General features: G+C 39.8%; 1 long non-coding RNA gene across 3 annotated transcripts in view; it reads right to left on the reverse strand.

The window, feature by feature from the left end:
• Positions 1-14,277: 14,277 nt before the first annotated feature.
• The window catches only part of LOC308596996, a 493,319-nt gene continuing 488,661 nt past the window's right edge, over positions 14,278-18,935 (reverse strand). Inside the window, exons 12-13 of one of the 3 annotated variants that reach the window (XR_014012772.1) lie at positions 14,952-15,053; positions 14,278-14,497 (exon numbers count right to left, since the gene is read on the reverse strand). This is a non-coding gene — a long non-coding RNA (uncharacterized lncRNA). The remainder of the gene's footprint in view (positions 14,498-14,951; positions 15,054-18,935) is intronic. The other 2 variants (XR_014012773.1, XR_014012774.1) reach the window with 2 other exon arrangements.

Here is an 18,935-nt window from a genome sequence, read left to right on the forward strand (position 1 = left end):
ACCAAATGTGTTTGCCCTATAGCAAACTGTTTAAATAAAGCATTAAAATCTTTGTGGTGCTAATCAAAATGTTTAAAATCCACTCACACTCCCTTTATAATTCTGAGAAGCATATAAAAACACTTGCACATTACCTTTCTACATTATGGTTGCTGACCAATGTAGTATTATACCCACATTGCGTCTAGAGAATGCAGCATCCGCAGTTGTTGTTTTTTTAAATAAAAAAACAACACATTGTTCATTTTCAGGGTTTTCTTTCTCTTAAAATACCCACTTTCCCCCTCCACAGTGCTATCCCTTGTCCTGCTGCATATTCCCACACTACCACCTCTTCTGCCTCCAGAGGAAATGTTATTTGTATTTATTTATTTTTTTTAAAAAAAATATTTTAACATTTTGATACAGTGAATACCAGAGCTGTTAAAGCAATACAAAAATTATCAGGGGAAAAACGTCATAACAGCAACCACCAAGGGCCTGAGATTTGATATAGATAGTCAGTGAAAGTCAGTTAAATAAATCAGTATGCAACAGGCAGGGAGAACATCCCAAAGTAGGAGGCTCCCATATTTCAGAAGGGAGAGCATTCTGCAAAGTGGGTGCCATTACTCTATTAACAGATTCCAACCCCCCCACCCTGGACCGGCCTTCTTATAGAAGATGTTACAAAATAAGGAAAACTGAAACGTTCCATCGTCACTCTTAACACCAATCCAATTTTGGTATTTTTTTGCTTGTGGTGTCTTCTTCTTGTTAAACTGGAAGAATTAATGAGAGAATAATTCTAATTTTAATGTTTATATACTTAAGTTTTAGATTTGTTGCATAGGAAACACAATGCATATGGAACTGAAAGTTCTATAGTTACATAAGTTTTTTGTTAAACATCTGATAGTAGCACGTGGAAAAGCAGTGAGTTTAGAAGTAAGAATTCTGCCTAAATGCAGAACCTTTCCTCCTAGAAGAACAGTGCAAGTACCCCCCAGGACATTGTCACAGTTAAGTACTAGACTTTTAGCCAGTGCTTTTCTTCTACAAAAAAGTGCCAGTACTGCGTACCCCTGAATACCCCCAGGGAAAAAAGCACTGCCTAAATGCAAGGTAGAAATTGTGGAAGATTTTGGAGAATAGGAGTGGCTGAATTTTATGCTAAAGCATGTTGCAATAAACCTTCAGTAGTGTCAAGGAAATGGGACGCGGGTGGCGCTGTGGGTAAAACCTCAGTGCCTAGGACTTGCCGATCGTATGGTCGGCGGTTCGAATCCCCGCAGCAGGGTGAGCTCCCGTCGTTCGGTCCCAGCTCCTGCCCACCTAGCAGTTTGAAAGCACCCCTAAGTGCAAGTAGATAAATAGGTACCACTTTATAGTGGGAAGGTAACGGCGTTTCCGTGCGCTGCGCTGGTGCTGGCTCTCCAGAGCAGCTTCGTCACGCTGGCCACGTGACCCGGAAGTGTCTATGGACTGCACTGGCTCCCGGCCTCTTAAGCAAGATGAGCACGCAACCCCAGAGTTGGTCACGACTGGCCCGTACGGGCAGGGGTACCTTTACCTTTACCTTTAGTGTCAAGGAATGTAGGATAACAAACTACAAAGTGCTCAACTCAATAAATATACACTCAGAGCATGATTTATATGCATAATGCTGTGTTATAACACACCTCATGTATATTTTCTCATTTGTTCCCACTGAAAATATAAATGCTAATATGTCAATAAAAGTTGTTGGTGATGTACAGTATGGGTTGGTAGTCAACTATGCTTTATTCAGAGTATAGCCACTGAAATTCATGGAGTTAGTCATGTTCATTTATTTCAATAGGTCTGTAAAACATAGGTGAACACCACACATGATATTCACACAGTGTTAGAGATTGTCCTGTCAATTTAAATACAACCATCTCTGTGGAAAATTACTCTAAAGTAGATCAACTTCATTGTGTGCGTGTAACATTTGGTTAAACCCTTTCCATGCGTATTGGCCCAATAGAAAGCAGTATCTATTGATACATCCATAGAGGCTTTTTGTGAGATCCCAAAACCTTTGGAGCTGTTTCAAGTGAAGCAACTATTGCTGGATGTCCACAGGTGCCCATGCCTTCTGGGGCAAGGTGTGTGACAACTAGGGAGATGACTTTCTTTTTTTTATAAAATTTTTTTATTGGTTTTACAAAATTTTTAAAGACAATACAAACATATAAAAAGACATACAAACACGTATAATTTCATAACCTTTTTTTCATAAACCGTGTTTCTCAGACTTCCCCATACCTCCCCTTTCTGCATCCCAATGTCCAAAAGTTTTTAGCAACTCTAAATACATCTGTCAATCCTCTGTCCTCTCAATCTTTCCTTCAATCTAATCTTGTATCGCTGTAACCCTTTCTTACTCAAAACCTTGACATTCTAACATTCAACAAGTTTATAGTAGTCCTTTAGGTAAATTTTAAATTTCTTCCAATCTTCTTCCGCCGTCTCCTTTCCCTGGTCGCGAATTCTGCCAGTCATCTCGGCTAATGTCATATAGTCCATCACTTTCATCTGCCATTCTTCCAGGGTGGGTAGATCTTGTGTCTTCCAATACTTTGCGATGAGTATTCTTGCTGCTGTTGTGGCATACATAAAGAAAGTTCTATCCTTCTTTGACACCAATTGGCCGACAATGCCCAAGAGAAAGGCCTCTGGTTTTTTAGGGAAAGTACATTTAAGTATCTTTTTCATTTCATTGTATATCATTTCCCAGAAAGCCTTAATCTTCGGGCATGTCCACCAAAGGTGATAGAAAGTGCCTTCAGTTTCTTTACATTTCCAACACTTATTATCAGGCAAATGATAGATTTTTGCTAGCTTGACTGGGGTTATGTACCACCTGTAAATCATTTTCATAATGTTTTCCTTTAAGGCATTACATGCCGTGAATTTGATACCGGTGTTCCACAGCCATTCCCAGTCAGCAAACATAATGTTATGACCAATGTCCTGTGCCCACTTAATCATAGCCGATTTGACTGTTTCATCTTGTGTATTCCATTTCAGCAGCAAATTATACATTCTTGACAAGTTTTTAGTATTGGGTTCTAACAGTTCAGTCTCTAATTTTGATTTTTCCACCTGAAAGCCAATTTTCCTGTCCTGTTTAAAGGTCTCCATTATTTGGTAATATTGAAGCCAATCTTGTACTTTAGATTTCATTTTCTCATGACTTTGTAATTTCAGTTTATCTCCCTCCTGTTCCAAGATTTCCCAATACTTCGGCCATCCGACCTCCATATTGAGTTTCTTCAATGCCTTAGCCTCCACGGGTGACACCCATCTAGGGGTTTTGTTTTCCAACAGATCTTTATATCTTGTCCAGACATTAAACAATGCTTTTCTGAAAATATGGTTTTTAAAGGCCCTATGCACCTTGATTTTATCATACCATAGATATGCATGCCAACCAAATGCATTATTAAAACCTTCCAAGTCCAAAATGTCTGTGTTCTCGAGGAGCATCCACTCTTTCAGCCAGCAAAACGCTGCTGCTTCATAGTACAATTTTAAGTCCTTAAAACCGGACTTAGGGAGATGACTTTCTCAATGGTAGAACCCTATGGAAGGCTTAGCTGATGCTCATTAAAAACAGCAACACCAAACTACTGTTTATACCAAGCATGGGGAACATTTGGCTCTCCAGATAATGCTAAACTACAACTCCCATCAGGCTCAGTCAGCATGGCCAATGGCTGATGACAGCTGTAGTCAGCAATATCTGGAGGGCTAATGGTTACCCACTTCTGATATACAACTGCTATTTTCATTGTAATTTTTAATTGTTTTATTATTTTCTTGTTTGGCTCTGAGGTTTTCATAAACTGTGCTGGATATATGTCTTTATTGAAATAATCCTGATACTACTATACATGAAATTAAATCATAATTTGAGGAGGGTAGATAATTGGATTAGTAATGTAGACAGGAAAGGCGTTGTAAGAGACATGGGTGGTGCTCTAGATAACATTTTGAATTGGTGGTGATGGGGAATAGAGCAAAAAAACAATTTCTACTGCCTTTTGGGAACCAGATCAGATAATCTGAACTCCAAAATCCCAGAAGAAATTGTAAATACCCCTGGATCAGATTAATGCTGAATGAAAACTTATACTCCCCAACTCCTCCCCCCCTCACAGTTTGGTGCCTATTTGTGGGTGGCAGATTTGGAAGAAGCCTTTTGGTTATTTCTCAATTTGTGTGTGGATTTTTAAAGAGTTCTCTGTGTGGAGAGACCTTCAGGTGGTGGCAATACAGTAGCAGGTTTTAAAATAGCATTTTAATGATGATGTTTATCAAGTTCCTCTTAGCATTTGCAACCCAATGACACCCCCCCATCCAGCAAAACAAAACAGCCACCACAAAAATGGTGGTGACTATTGTTTGTGGTGGCAGTTGCCATAAATCCCACAGATTCCTGTTTTAGGGGCATGTGGTGTTGGAAGTGGTGAGAGTTGCAGTCAGCTGTCTTATGTTCTCATTGAAATAAAAGGAGGGGGGCAAATACCACAGCTCCACTACTGCTCTGCTGCTGACAGTAACTCCATTTCCAGGAGCCATTTAACTCTGCACCATTAAATTGTCCTCAATTTGGGGCACACAGCTCCACAAATGTGAAGGGGAAGTTCTCTGTCGAGAAGTTTCTCCTCAGCAGCAGGTCAGACCATGGGACTAATAGCAAGCACTACAGTTCAGAATCTACCACAATTCACAATATTGTAGCGTGAAGTTCTGCAACAGGATTATGGTTTTCAGAAATTAAAACAACTACATTTGATGTGAAAGATTAATTAATATCACAGGAGTTGCAGAAGGAACGCATGTCGCTCAAAGAAAAACCAAGGGGATTGCTTCACATGGAATTGGGCCTGTTAAGGTATTCTTTGTTTTGACTTGTAGAAGAAGAAGAAGAAGAAGAGTTTGGATTTGATATCCCGCCTTTCACTCCCTTTAAGGAGTCTCAAAGTGGCTAACATTCTCCTTTCCCTTCCTCCCCCACAACAAACACTCTGTGAGGTGAGTGAGGCTGAGAGACTTCAAAGAAGTGTGACTGGCCCAAGGTCACCCAGCAGCTGCATGTGGAGGAGCGGAGACGTGAACCCGGTTCCCCAGATTACGAATCTACCGCTCTTAACACTACACCACACTGGCTCCCAGTCAAGTTGGCCCATAACCTGCATGAATATAAGAAGATTGTCGCTCTCCAGAACTCTTAGATAAATAATGTGATCATTTGCACGCTGTATCTTGATGAAATAATGCATAATACAAGTCAGCTGCATGGATACTAAATCAAATGGTACATCTGACACCCTGACTTGAATTACATTAAAAAAGTCAGCCCCCAAAATAACTTTGTAAAATATATATAGAAGTGAGGTGTTTCTTCATATAATTTGTACTCATTTCTCTAATTTGCCATTGTTTTGCAACCTAATACAGCTAATTAATAATTGTCTACTCATAAAACCATTGAGAGCATGTGGATATGTGCCAGCTTTGGCACTAAGGAGTTAAAAACTCCTCAGTCTGCACTTTGTAAAGTTTGCTCCAATGCCCTTTTAGACAATGACAAGCTGTTAAGTGTAAAACTAATTAACATTTCAAAAACTGGTGTTAATCAGTAGTGCTTAGATTCATCTGGAGCACTCTTCTGCAGACTTTCCCCTCCTCTTGTTTTTTTTACACTATAACTTTAAAGTTACTTCTGTTCAGTGCATGTCAAACACACACATGGAACCAGGAAAACTATTCCTGCTTTAAATTCCTTCCTGGGAAGTCTCAGTGAATCTGAAATAAGTTACCTGCCAAATGTTCATATCCACTGGAAATTTGACGAATTCGTTACTGCAGTGCATATTTGTCCTGATTGTGACTTTTGTTAAACAAGGCCGCACTGTAGTGCTTATGAATGGGGGAACTGCTTTATTATTATTCTGATGCATCTTTGCAAAGGTGGATTTATTCAAGTTGTACTATCACAGGATGAAACTGCAGAATCATTTAGATGCATTTGAATGCACATGAGGCTGATTAAGATGCATTTGAATGTAAGTGTCATTTTAAAATATCATAAACTATGTGTTTCAAAGTTATTTTGTTAGTGTTAGAGGAATTTCATTAATCAATTTGGAAGGTTGGGGAATCCTGGTTTAGAACAAGGGTCAACTCATGAAACCCAAAATTGGCCCAGAGTGTGTATCATATTAAAAAATGTGTACAGCATCTTCTGACTGGTCTATGTCATGTCAGGCTATTCCCAAGGATACAATGAAGGAAACATGCAAGCAGCTGCAAGTAATAATATTTGTCTTATTGTAAACACTGGTTTACAATCATGCAGCCGCCACATAAAAGGCTCTGCTGTTTCATATTTTAAATTCATCCCACACTCGGGAATGATTTGGGATCTTGCAAGTTTAGGTCTGTGGTCAGTTTTTAAACTGATTAACACTTGCATTATACCATTGCAGAAGTATGAGTTGCAATGAAGAAAAATTCCCCTCCCCTTACTTTTCAACAGTATCTTCAGAATAACACTTGATGACTTTCTAAAGAAACTGCAGAAAGGCAAATCTATTATTCTTTCTTTCTTTCTTTCAAGCAGCTGCAAGTGGCAACACGGTTAAATACAATGTGGCCTACCTCTGATAATTTGGGATTAGGAAACATGGAGCAAGAGCTTGTTCCTCTGCCCAGAACAAAACTGTGAGAGAAAGTCACACATCTTCTCAGATTGCAACAATTTACAGCTTCCAGAGCTCCAAAAGCAACGATCAATCTTCCCTAAAGCACTGCTGTTACAAACTGAGTGGTAAATTTCATCCTGAGATTTTCTCATGGTTAGAAGCAATGTTTGAAGGGAGGCTGCCATCAACAATTGGCCTTAAAACGTGCCCTTTCTAGAAACAAGTGCCATTAAAACACAACATCACACACATTCCCATGAAATAAATACATACACAAAGCATTCTGCTTTAGAAGAATACGGGCCTATCATGAAGTACTAGAAAATGGGCTAGAGAAGAAAATCATCTGACAGCGTAATCTGCACCACGTCTTCTCAGATGTAGGTACTATTTAATTCAATGGTGCTTACTACTTAATTTGTGCTAAGATTACAACCTTAGGCTTCCTTTCTCTGGTGGGGAAACTACACTGTTATGGAGGGCTCCAGCTAGTGGTGTGAATTCTTGTCAGGCTACCAATAGCTATGGTCCCGCTGGCTGTGGCTAGTTTAAGACTCCAAAGTGGGATGTCATGGATTGGGGAGAGGCATAGCTGGGTCAGCCAAGGATCCTCTGGATCATCCTAAACTGAGCTAACATCTGGAGAGTCCTGACCTGGACCACTCCATTGCATGAGCCTGGAGCTTACACAGCAAAAATTGAGAAAAATACTGCCTCTCCTACTTAAGCTCTGGCTAGTGCAAATCCAGGGCTTTGGATGCAGTGATGACTGCCACTGCTGCTCCCTAGCCCTGCTTCTCTCAAGCCAGAAGGTATGTTTGCTCCATAATCCATCCTGAGTCAAGGTGAATGTTTGGTGGACAGACTTGGCAAGTGACATGTAGAGTAGGTCTACTTGAAGAAAGGGATATAAAGGGGTAGGAGTGGGGGGAAGTCCTATTGTGCAAGCAAAAGTCCTTGCATGGGCTTCTGCTGATAGGACTCATATGCTGAAACCTACCGGTATATCTTTTCCTCAAAGGTAATGAGGTAGCCAAGCTAAGAGAAATGGGGAATGGGTGAGTTTTGTGTTTCCTCACTGTAGAAGACACTTGCCTATGGCCACTGCTGTAAATTTAAAGGCCTGCAACTATGCTGGGGCATAATGGCTAGGGCAACCCAGTCAGATGGGTGGGGTACAAATAATAAAATTGTTATTATGTGACTACAGATGTTATGCAGGTCCTAAACAAAAAATCATCACTCCATCTCAACTATTAAGGAAGTCTGAACATGTCCACTGAAGAGATGTGTTTGATATCCAGGTGCAAAAGTTGGAATAATATCAAAAGAATCAGGAATGTATACCACAACCTTCAACTAGCTGCTTACGTTTTACTTTCTTAGTTTTCATTTTGACCAGTAAACAAATTTAGTGGTTCTTTTGCTTACCCATAGCTCTTTAAAGCACTTTATTTCCCCGACGAATTTTCCTTTAATTTGAGATATTTGATTGTTGTTGTTGTTTTATATATATAAAAAAGCATGACATGTAGATCTTTTCACAATGTTACAGGCCTTTAAAGTCTTTCTGGTTATTTATAGGCAGTTTGGTAAGACCAGAAGGCAGGTGACCGCATTCTACACCAACTGTAATTACAAGTTTTGTTATGGTTCCAGTGGACTACCTGGAGAGAGATTTCTTGCTTATATCTGGTATTTGGGATGCACACTAGATTTGGCTTCAGTTTTTGAAAGTTCTAAACCACATTGGCAAGTTCATGCTTTTTTATTACTCGCTTGGCTCTGTATCATCTTGTTAACTGTGGTGTTCAGCATGTTCCATGTTGCCCACTTCCCTTCTGTTTGGTCCAACATCTGAGCCAATACTGTGGACACCCATGGGGTGAACTTGGCAGCTGTGAAACCCAGATGCTGAGTTCTAGCATGTAATTTTCCAACAGCAGCATCTGGGTGTTTGGTTGGCCTTTTATCTGGCTTATGTTGGCTGTCGTGGTGGCTGCAGAAATTCTGTGTGGCTGGCATGGGATTAGTCTGCTGGCCTATTTTGTTCTCTTGAATGTCACGTTCTTTTTCATTCATATTTAATAGCCATGCATTTACCCCTTTCTGTGGATGGGGCTGGAGGAAATCCAAACCATGTATAATGTCATAAAGAAATCTTGATATATATTTTTAAAGATTCATCTGATGTATTGTTTTCAATTACTAGTGGATCGGTTATAGTCATACATGATAGACACCCGCAGAACAAAGCATACCACAGGAATTCTTCCAGACACCTGTCTATAGCAGTGTGGCTAACCTTTTTTGGTCCAAAAGTGACATTCAAACCTGGCCAATTCTTCAAGGACCACATACCAGTAGTGGGTGTAGCCATCCCACATTCTTGCACACAAACACACAGGACACACAGATACACACAGTAGTCCCACTTTTCAGCTGATCAATGCAGTTGAGGAGAGGGGATATCACTCCCTCTACATTCACCAAATGCTTTTTGACAGAGGCGGCAATTTGCATCCCCACAAAGGTCCTGGGTTCTGCCTACCCCAATGCCTATATTAATGCTTTCTTTTTGCCACTGTTACCTAAAATAGTGGGTTCAACACCTTGCTGCATCTGCAGCAGCACGACCAGATGCCTTCGACTGCCCTAGCTGTCACAGTGAAGATGGGGCAGGCTTGTGTTTTCCTGCTTCAGAGGGTAGGACTTGAACCAATGGATTCAAGTTACAAGAGAGGAGATTCTGATTAAATATCAGTAAGAACTTTCTGACAGTAAGAGCAATTCAGAAGTGGAATGGACTCCCTCAAGAGGTTGTGGCTTCTCCTTCTTTGGAAGTTTAGAAGCAGAGGTTGGGTGGCCATCTATCTTAGATGCTTTAGTTGAGATTCCTACGTTGCAGGACTAGATGACCCTTGGGGTCCCTTCGAACTCTACAGTTCTATGATTTGCTTAAGATAGAGAAATACCTGAATATTTACCATTCTCAGTGTCGCTAACTTGATATTACACTAGCAGCTTTCATTTAGCTGGAAAATACAGTAGCAAATATTTAGGACTAGGGTGCTATTTTTCACTTTTCCAATGTCTCCATTTTCTGTTGGAATCTTAAACTAAACGGCAATAAAATTACACAGTGATTGGATACTTCTGCTCTGATATATTTCTTTGTGATGAGAGCAGTTGGGCTCCACTCCTTGAATTTCAGGTTCTAATTTTAGAGCCAAGCAATCACAATCCAGTTCATGTTTCAGATTCTTCATTCATTGTTGGTCTCAAAGGACATAGCTATTATAGATACACCAGTGGCGTTTCACTTTTTTAATCCGAATATTAAGACAGCATGGGTTACTGTTTTCAATACAGGACATCATATGGCATTTGCAAATACGACTGTATGAAGTTGCTTGAAAATAGAGTTTCTGCGAAATACACAGCTTATGGTGCTTTTCAAAAAACGAATTATCAATAATATCCATTGTTTCTATGATCTAAAAATGTGAAAGGTATACAATTTCTCCTACCTTTACAATTTAGCTTTCTTCATCCATTTTAATTAAATAATGTTATCAACAACCTATTTAATTCATCATTGCCATTGAAACAATTAGTGAAAGTTTTTCACATGAAAATAAAGGAGTGTGTTGTGTGTGTTTTTTAAAAAATGGGGCTAGAAGTGGAATATCTCTCTTCTGCTGTTTATAGTTAATTGGTGTGGGAAGTGAAAATCATGTAAACATGTTGGATGTCCTTGCTATGCAAAATACAACTCTCTTTACAGGAAGATATGTGACACCTATCTCACAGACAGGAGCTTGCAATCCTGTTCATTAATTTTATCACTAACATAAACTTTTAATATGCATATGATCAGTATATGGGACTTCCAGGGCAGCTTAAAATGACTGTAACCTGTAATTACTGTCCCTGTACTTGATTATAATAATCTGATTGCAATTATTCAGTGATTTTAATACAAGCCCCAAGCTACATAACAATAATTCAAGTGCAGTGATTGGGAACATGTTTCTGTTTGGCTGTGAAATTATGTTTTAATCCACATTGATTCAGGGATCTGGCTATAGTTCTGTTCCTGTAATTAAGGCATATTTGTACAGTCATGTAGAATAACTTTCATCAGAAGTGATTTAAATTAATGCAATGGTCATATATAAGTCAGAATGGATCAGGAACATGAGTTTCTTAGATATTAATAATGTGGCAAAAATAGCAGGGGATGGCTGGTTTGGTCCCAATAATGAATTACAATAATTCTCAGATGCAAAGGAGGACTTGAGCAAATGAGAATTTTCTGTGGATGTTGAACTTATTAGTATTGACCATCACTTTGCTGCTGATTGTTTACTAATTTATTTTAAAGTATTTTTTTGAAACACTTATTTAAAGCAGCTAAACAGACCTCATCAGAACCCGCAAATCTTGTGGCAAATGTCATCAGAAGGAAATTGTCCCCAAACCATAGCTGTCAGCTTACAGATTTTAAAATAAGGGACCAGCAGCCTTGAAAATAAGGGACCAGCAGCCAAAATAAGGGACCTGCAGCCTCACCTGTTCCAGGCACTCCAGTCTTCCTGTCCTCCTGCAGTCTGGTCAAACTCATGCTGGTAGCTTCGAGAACACTGTCCAACCAACTTTGTAACCAGAGGTTCAACTGAATCACATGCACCGCAAGGCCTATGCAGCCTCAACTTAAGATGGGTCCCCGGCCTGGCTTTGCACTGCAAAGTTTGCAGCAGCACGTGCAACAAAATGGCGTCCAGCATTCAAAAAACCCTTCAGCTTGCATTAACTAGCCACACACAAGGCATGCAAGCTCCACCCCCCAGTCGTTCTTAGACTTCTTATTGGGTGAGCAATACAGCCAAGCAACACAGTTGGAGCCTCCCTCCTCCCTGGCCGGCAGGGAGGAAGGGAGAGGAGCTGCTTCCTTTGAAATTTAAGGGACATCATTTAAGGGACATTTAAGGGACATCCATCAATAAGGGACAGCAGCGGGACATGGCGCTGGAATAAGGGACTGTCCCTTCAAATAAGGGACACTTGACAGCTATGCCCCAAACTCCTGGAGTGAAGACTTGAGTGACCCAAACGTGGGTTGAGCACTGTGTCACAACTTATTATATAATGCTTTGGTTTCCAAACTCTGAGAAACTCCAGGGGCAGTGCTGGTTGGTTTTTGGATGACAGAACACAGGAGAGACTTGTGTCATTTTTTGAAAAAGTTGCTTTATTCACAAATATAAAAGCAGAGCCTAAGAGGAAGCAGCTGACAAAATCCTACAAAGCAACAGATCAATGGCTATCCTGCATAGAATCAAAGAATTGTAGGGTTGGAAGGGACCGCAAGGGTTCATGTAGTCCAACCCCTTGCAATACAGGAATCACAGCAAAAGAATGGACAGATTGCCATCCAAGCTCTGTTTAGAAACCTCCAAGGAAGGAGAGTCCATTCCACTGTTGAAAGCCCTTCCTGGTGTTTAGTCAGAATGTCCTTTCTTGTATTTTGAATCCATTAGTTGGGTCCTACCCTCTTAAGCAGCAGAAAACACAAACTCTAGATTCCCTCGCTTCTGTCAGATTGCATAGATCTGGACAGTTAATCGATAAGCTACCTAACAAACGTTTGATCAACCAGAAGCTGAAACAATATTACATGTCTAATCTGCAATTTAACTAAGAATTATAAGGTCTAAGATATAAAATAAATGTTCATAAATGTACCAGGCAAACGCATACATAAATAAATATATAAACCACATGTCTGAATCAGTACAGGAAAAGTCCTGAAACCATTTTGTCTCTCCCAAATGTGTGATTTATTATTTCTTTTCATATTTTTTAAAATCCCTGTTTTCAGGAACCAAATCTGCTTCTCCCCACAGATGCCTTGGGTCTCACCTGTGTCTCTGCTTCCCAGCACCCACAATGGAGTGGTCAGTTGTGAGTGACCTACTGTATTTGATGGAAAAGTCTCCTTTACCAAGGCGAAATTAGAAATGGGGGGGGGCACATGCAGCTAGTCCTTACTGTCAAAACTTGGGTGGGCAGAAGAGTTGCTGATGTAACAGAAACTGTGGTTTGGGAGAGACCTGTCACCTTAATTTGGTGCAGTCATGCCTTCTTAAGGCTAAAGTTTACAAGGAACAGCTGCATGCCTTATCCCTCTTAACAGGCGGAGGGGAGTGGGGTGGAAATCACCTCTCCTATGAGGCATGTTGGGAAGCACCATTCTCAGACACTTTCAGTCAATACATGTTAAAGACACTTTGTCTCCTACAGATACCAGACAGAAAAATCGAGGCCTGTAAATATTGAATCTAACACCTGAGTTCGTTTTATGAAGTAAAGAGGCAGCAGAAGTGCCTTGAATTGGAAGATGTGGCTGATTTCACTCCTAGTCAAACCAACATTTCACTCAGTAGCACACCTGACTTGCGTTTGGTCCCCACAGCAGAGCTGAAAACATCTTATTGAAATGAACTCAGGGTGTTGAAGTGACCTCAACTTCCCATGGGAACTTGAGGTGAACTTCATGCTCCAATTCATTCTAGCAACACAATAACAACATGGCTGTCAGTAGGCCTCAATCCTCTAAATAGGGCAGCTGCATAATTCCTCTCACTCTATCCAAGCATGCTGTCTTCCTTATCCTTTAAATGACAAAATTGCATGATGAAGCCATATTTACATCTCAATCCCTTCTCCTTGGTCCTTTGCTTAGGGCTGCAACTTATGATATGCTTTGTACCCTGCCTCTAATATCTGAGTGCAAAATGTTAGGAAGAACATACAAATATATAAATCACAGATAATTCCTTTAACATAAAAGCAATCAGGTCTCAATCCTTCCCTGGCAGTTGTATTTTGAAGGCTGGCACTACAGTTTACTTTAAACTTTATGAGATGCTTCTGACAAATTGCATATTTGTTTTCTACTTGGGAACAGAAACTGAGTTCAAAATGTATTTTAAGAAGTTGAAGATGCTCTTAATAGACATTAGGTCAACATAAATTCTCCAATAATTCCCACTCACCTGCTTCACACTGTACTGATACCTAGCTGTACTGAAGAAACTATTTCAAATAAAGAACTATCCTTCATGAGCTCATTTGCTCCTACAAAAAATGCAGAAATAAATGGTTCTACACTTAGGCAGGAAGAAACAGTTGCTGGCTTGTAGGTAGTACATGTGAAAAGGATCTATGGATCTTTGTAGACCACAAGCTTAACATGAGTCAACAGTGTGATACAGCAGTGAAAAAGCTAATGCCTGGAATACTGAAAATTTGTGATATGTCTGAACAGCCGATTGATACATAAAGGCAATACAGTGGACGCTCAGGCTGCAAACGTGATCCGTGCAGGATGCGAGGGGGTTGGGCTTTTCAGCTGGTAATCAGTTTTTAAGAATTAGTCGCCAACAAGTAAATAATAAAGAAGAATTTGAAATACATCTTAAATTGTAAATATATATATTACAGACTCACAGTTGCTAAAGAACTCACTTTGTTTTGTCGAGTTACTTTTATTTATTTATATAATATGGTGTATGTGTTTGTGCTGACTGAGGACAGCCTTTCCTCCAAAAACATCCTTGCTCAAAGATAAATTCATACAGTCCCTATGCATCCCTAGAGCTGCTCTGTGCTTCATAACAAGACTCCATAATACATTTAGAAGCTGAGTTTGTAGCCATTTTGGGGTATGCTTCGAGGTTCATCGGAAGTCATACTGTCATGATCAGCAGGGGCTAAAAAACATTAATAAAAGCCAGGAGGCAGAAAATGATAAGCTTTATGCTAGTAATTAGGAATAGAGGAGAATTTCATTCAGACCACAGAATTTTAAAGTTAACCGACCTCATTCATAGTGCCCAGACTTATCGTATTTTTCCATGTATAAGTCAACCTTTTTTCTGAAAAAATTTTGGGTGATAAATTGAGGGCCGTCTTATACACAGGTTAATATGCTAAATAAGCGAGGGCTGGTGCTGTGGCAGTAGCAGGGAAAAGGCAGATCCAGGAACTACAGGTGTTACAGGGTTAATGTTGAAGGACAGTGCCAATAGGAAGGGTTAGGTTAAAACAAGCATAATTCTAACACCCCCCCAAAAAAAATTGACTGAAGGTTTGAACACAAATAACTTGAAGATTTGCGGAATCCATTCTAAAAAACTCAGCTAACCATTGAAGCCTTTTGTTTACCTTGAAATTCCTCAGTTTTGCCTGAGAAAGAGGAGGTCCACCTCCGGTTCTGACTGTAGGCACTTTTGGCGAACCAGCTCACCTCAAAAAAATGGTCAAATCCTGAAAATATCATAAAACAAAACTTTATAAGAAGGAGAATAAACCTGCAACAAACCGAGTTTTGGAATCTGAATATATAATCTCTCTCTCACACACAAATAACTCCTTTTACCCTGTTGCAGCAATTACATGTATCATTGAATTTCCTACCTTGGTTGTTTTTATATATAACATTTATTTAGATTTTGAGTATTCTACTGTCAGCACTGCACTTTAGGAAGCTGTTTTATGACATTCATGATCTATCATAAAAGCTGGCAGTGGTCAGCAGTTTTCTTATTTTACTCTTGCTTTGCACTATGCAATATTATGCTCTGCTTTTAAGAAGATAGGTTAAAGTTTAATGCAAAATAGAAGAGAGTAGGAGCTACGTCAGAGATGAGACACAAGCATCTTTGCTATAAAAGATGGCTTGCTCATAGCAGAGGTCAAGACATCTCTGGACCATTACAGTGGTGACGGTCACTCTTTGCTAAAGTATAAAATGTATTATTATGAATAACGGATAACAGTGAATTAGCTGATGTGCAATTGAATTGGCTAAGCTATGAACAGGCAGCTGAATTTTCCAAGGAAATTTGCTGCTCAGGATCAAAAATATAATTTCAGCAGCACCTAACTCTTTTTTACGATATCTGAAAAATTATTGGAATTATATTTCTCTTAAATATTCACATGCTAATTTATGAATTTATACTTTAAAGACTGCAATCCTATAATGATTTACTGGGAATAAAGCTCTCTTAGTGACAGGAGAGGGAGTGAGATGGGACCATAGGTCTTGTCTATCTGCTGTTCTGAAAAACCAGTTCCACCGGGCTCCCCCCATGACCGTCATCTATAGCAGCTCGGCTGAAAGACCAGCAACTGTTGGCTTTTTCTCTTCTTTCCATCATGGCTAGTCAGTACAGGAACTCTTGTAATTGTATGTGGGAACTAGTGCCTGATTTTCCTTTCTTCCTTCTCCCTCCCAACTCCTTTTCCTTTGGCATGTTGTCTTTTAGATTGTAAGCCTGTGGGCAGGAATTGCCTTACCACTGATATTTTTCTGCTGCCGTGGAAGCCTTTTCTGACTGAAGAGGAAAGGGGGATGCTTTAATAAATAAAACCAGTGCTTTTTTTCCCTTAAAAAACGTTTAGGGGTACTCTCATTTTGACCCAAGAAAATCACAATTTTATAGTTCAAATCGGGAACAATAAATACAGTAAATGGACAAAAGTACAAAGATTCACAAAATGTTTAGGCGTATGCGTACCCCTGCGTACCCCCAGAAAAAACACACTGATTAAAACACAATGGCACTTAACTTCTGAGCAGTCATGTATAGGATTGCACTATTAATGGCATACTCATCACTTTCTATTATTTGTAATTACTCCCTCTGTATGCTTGTTACTATTTCAGAAATTACTGCTCCTGAAGTCTCAACATTTCCATTTTCAGAATGTTGCAGTTTAGTTTCTTACATTACTGGGCAAAGTTTCCTAACATCTATTCCTGCTGTGCACTTTAGAAATGAAATAAAATATATCTACATAATTCTATCTCAACAATAAATGGGAATTCCTATAAAAACCGTCCACTAAGCTATTTTACACAAATGAAACCATTTTAGAGCAATTACATTTTCCTACTCATTAAACGAAGGAAGAAAGACAACATAAAAGTATTCCCGCTCTCGTTTTTTGGGTGAAAGAATGAGGTGGGGGCGGGAAATCTCATTGATGGTTCATTTCAGTTTAGATTACTGACAGGGCAAAGGTTTGAACTTAACTTCAAAATATTTGTCAAGCCTGACGCTCTCTCTGTGTAATGAGCACAGAAGTATGATCCGGTAAGAGGGTGTTATCCGAGAAGCAGTTCCACACCAAGAATCAGTAATTAAGACTTGAAAAGTATTATGTGAGGTTTATTTCATTTATTAACTTAGGTTGCGTGATGTGGGAAAAGATTTTTCGTTCTTTTTAGAGCTTTAATGAGCACAGTTCAAGAGATTACTACCACCTCCTCAATTTAACCAACTTCTCAACCACTGCTCCAAAGGAATCACATGAGTACTTGACCTCTGTAAGATTTTAAGAAGAAAAACAAACTTCATAAAACTTAATCACATTAGTTAAATCTGGAAGGATGTTTTAATGCTCCTCCTAAGCCACCAAGTTCTATTACCTGAAACCCATCAACATAATCCTTCCTTAGGAAGAAAGGAATAAATCAAATTGAAAAGATTTGTAATTGAATTATCCGCAGTCTCGGGGCAATTAGAACCATTTTTATTGGACACCTAGCTATAACCTTGACTGTTTCTAATTAGTTCATCAAGTCAGATAATAAGAAAATGTAGGGGCACTTTTGCAGTGTTATAAATTAAAGGGAGTTCATATTGTTGATACTGTGTGTACCACAGAAGTAATGGTTGAGATGTGCACATACAGAAAAGACAGATATAACAAAACAGTATGCAAAAATATAGAAGGAACCGATGTCAGGAGAGGAGTTCCAACATGCCAGTTGTAAGAACATAGGTACCGTAAGTTTACTACATAGGCCAGAGACTGATATTACACTTAGGAATGGGTACCAGGGATGGGTACAGCCATGGACAGGTCTGTAACACGAGGGTCACGGTTTCATACAATGAAAGGGCAGGGTAGTAGAGAGCTTGGGGCAGTGAAAGCTGGCTGCTCTTGATGATATCGAGGGTAATTATGTCTTAACTAGGCCGGCATTGGAGTGTAAAGGCGTATTTTTGTATTAAAATAATTGTTTATTATGACTTGGGTCCAAAGTTTCCTTCAGTGAGTGGGAAAACACTACCACTCATACAAAGTAGCACCCTGATTTCTCCCAGTCTCTCCTTGCCACTGCAAACTACTCTGCCATATCCCATGCCATTATAAAGGCTCTCCTAACTCTGTGGGTTAAACCACAGAGCCTAGGACTTGCCGATCAGAAGGTTGGCGGTTCGAATCCCTGCGACGGGGTGAGCTCCTGTTCCTCGGTCCCTGCTCCTGCCAACCTAGCAGTTCGAAAGCACATCAAAGTGCAAGTAGATAAATAGGTACCGCTCCGGTGGGAAGGTAAACGGCGTTTCCGTGTGCTGCTCTGGTTCGCCAGATGTGGCGTAGTCATGCTGGCCACATGACCTGGAAGCTGTATGCCGGCTCCTTCGGCCAATAAAGCGAGATGAGCGCCGCAACCCCAGAGTTGTCCGCGACTGGACCTAATGGTCAGGGGTCTCTTTACCTTTAACTCTTAGGTGGAGCTTTGGCAGAGGGGCTGCAGTGAGGGGGCAGGATAGCACAATTGCATGAGTGCTGTTTGCTCACACCTTTTTTTATCCATGACCTTGCTGTTGCAGTAAATAAATTTTATTTATTTAGTCCTATGTAATGCTGAGGGGTTCAGTTAGATATAAATTCTGGGCTGATTTAATAAGGTCTACTCAGAAGTAAGTCTATTGAGTTTAATCAGGCTTACTCCTAGGTATGCATGCATATGATTATAGTCTAAGAATATTTTGTTGCTATCATTTAAGGGTGGCATTCGTTAACCAGAGCTCAGTGGTATAGGGCATTATTGTGTATTCTGAATAAATCATAAAATGTATCTCTAACGCCCCATTGTGTATTCTCACATACCGCTTACAGACACACAGCAGGAATTTCTGTACTCAGAGTTTCATTTTAGCAATGTGCAGAAACTCTAGACGGTATACGCAGGAAAGTAGTGTATATGTGTAATATAATGTTGAACAGAAAATGCACTGGGGATTTTGGCACGTGGAATAAAACTATCAAGTTTTTGGGGATGAGGCATTACAATGTCACGATCCTGCAAATTCCAGCTTCTTCATTACACAGACATGTGTAATATCATTT

Source organism: Podarcis bocagei (genome assembly GCF_964188305.1).
Source record: "Podarcis bocagei genome assembly, chromosome: 11".
NCBI lineage: Eukaryota > Metazoa > Chordata > Lepidosauria > Squamata > Lacertidae > Podarcis > Podarcis bocagei.